The 1,736-nt window shown below is 52.1% G+C and overlaps 1 protein-coding gene across 1 annotated transcript in view; it reads right to left on the reverse strand.

Annotated features, from left to right (window-relative positions):
• The window catches only part of LOC102497264 (transmembrane gamma-carboxyglutamic acid protein 1-like), a 95,772-nt gene extending 95,109 nt beyond the window's left edge, over positions 1-663 (reverse strand). The window contains exon 1 of the mRNA XM_014583702.2: positions 552-663. The gene's annotated coding sequence lies outside the window, so the exon portion shown is untranslated. The remainder of the gene's footprint in view (positions 1-551) is intronic.
• Positions 664-1,736: the final 1,073 nt, after the last annotated feature.

Here is a 1,736-nt window from a genome sequence, read left to right on the forward strand (position 1 = left end):
TAAGTTCTGATACACCCCCTCTTCACCCTTTTATTCAATTGTTTCCTTTCAAATTCCATTAGTTTCGCTCTCCCTCCCCCCCATGGGACTCATAGAAAATAGATGAACAGCACAATCACAAAACCAATGGCTGAAGCTATTAAAATGTCCACGAGCACAATGGACCAGAAGAGGGACACATTCCCGGGGGCGGGGTAAAGGAAAGTCACACGAACGCCACGCCCTCCTGGGCACTAGCCCGGGCGAACAGCCCACCTCCCCCCAAACCCTCTCTCCAGCGACCGAGACCGATCTTGGCAACTCTGAACCCGGAGAAGGCACGCGGGGGGAAGGGATGAGCCCGGGACGCCACTCAGAAACACCAAACCGGGGACTAAACTTGAAGCTGGGACACCCTCCAGCGCCCTTGGCGAGCCTCCCGGTCCTGGTCAGCGTCTTGGGGGTTTCTCTTCACTGGACCCAAGTCACCAGCACACACCCCGAACCCTCCTGGGACGCTTGGCCCAGACCAAGTTCCTGGGCTAGGAGCCCCGCGCTGCCGCCACACTCACCGCGCGTACTGCTCCGCTACTCAGCGCTCGGTGAGCTGCACGCCGCGCCTGCGCGATCCCACTGCTGCCCAGCCTTGCAGGAGCCTGGAGCCGACTGGAAGGGCGGTGGGAAGTGGCGGTGGGCGGGGTGGCCGGGATGGGGTGGGGTTAGGAGAGAAAGGGCGGGGTGAGGCGAGGGTGGGAGATGAAGGCTGGGGCTTGGCGAGGTGGGAAACCAAGGGGCGGAGCCTCCGTTGCCTCCGCCTGGACGCTCTAGCGCTCAGGGCATTAGGTTAGAGCTCTGCCCTGTTGGGCTGTGTACATAAAACTGACGGAAAAGTCGTTAAGGTCTCGCTGAGAATCCCCCACACTCATCCTCGAGAAAGCACGGCTTGGAGCGGGGCCTTGCAGCCAGTCCTCGGGGCCACCACGTCTCTCCTTCGAACATTCCTTACCCCCACTGCCTTTCTCCCTTTCGCATGCCTATTTTACCACACATTACTTTTTCCTCCTGGGTAGTCCTAATTGCTCGCGATCTTCATCCATGGAGATTTCTCATCCTCAGACTACCTGTTCAGGACATCCTAGATAACATACCTGCATGCTGTGTGCAAGCTCAGATAGTGATTGATGACCAGCCAATCAGTGCCCTCGGTTACAACTCGGTATTTCTCTTTCCCCATGGATGACTCTCTTCTTGCTGATTCTGGATAACTCTTGGTGACAAGTATCTGCTTTTTCTTTAAAAACAGGCATGAAAGAACCTACTCAAATGTCTTGGGAAGAACACGGGTTGTCAAATAAGAACATTTTTGACCCTGCTTTGCAGGTGGCTATAGTAAAATTTGAACCTGAAAATTCTAAAAGACTCTCCTCGAAACAGAATATAAAGCCTGTGCTTTTGTGCAGGCTTTGACCTAAGGGTTGGAAGTTTTCTGGCATTTACCATGTTTAAAAAGGCTGAGTTGCTTATTGTTCCATGTTGCATGCATGCTTAGTTTTAAGTTCTATACTTTTCTGTTTACAATCTGGTCAGCTGTGGCATCTCACATGCCTTCTGATCAGCAATTAAAATAAACACACACCCAAGTGAATCCAAAGTGAATCTGGCTGTGGACCTCCAGTGATTTATTCCAAACTGTAATAATGTCGCCCTTCTTCCTTTTACTTTAGTTATAATGGAGTTAAGAAACATTGGTTCATTAA

The sequence above is a fragment of the Tupaia chinensis genome, unplaced genomic scaffold (genome assembly GCF_000334495.1).
Source record: "Tupaia chinensis unplaced genomic scaffold, TupChi_1.0 Scaffold144599_1, whole genome shotgun sequence".
Classification (NCBI taxonomy): Eukaryota; Metazoa; Chordata; class Mammalia; order Scandentia; family Tupaiidae; genus Tupaia; species Tupaia belangeri.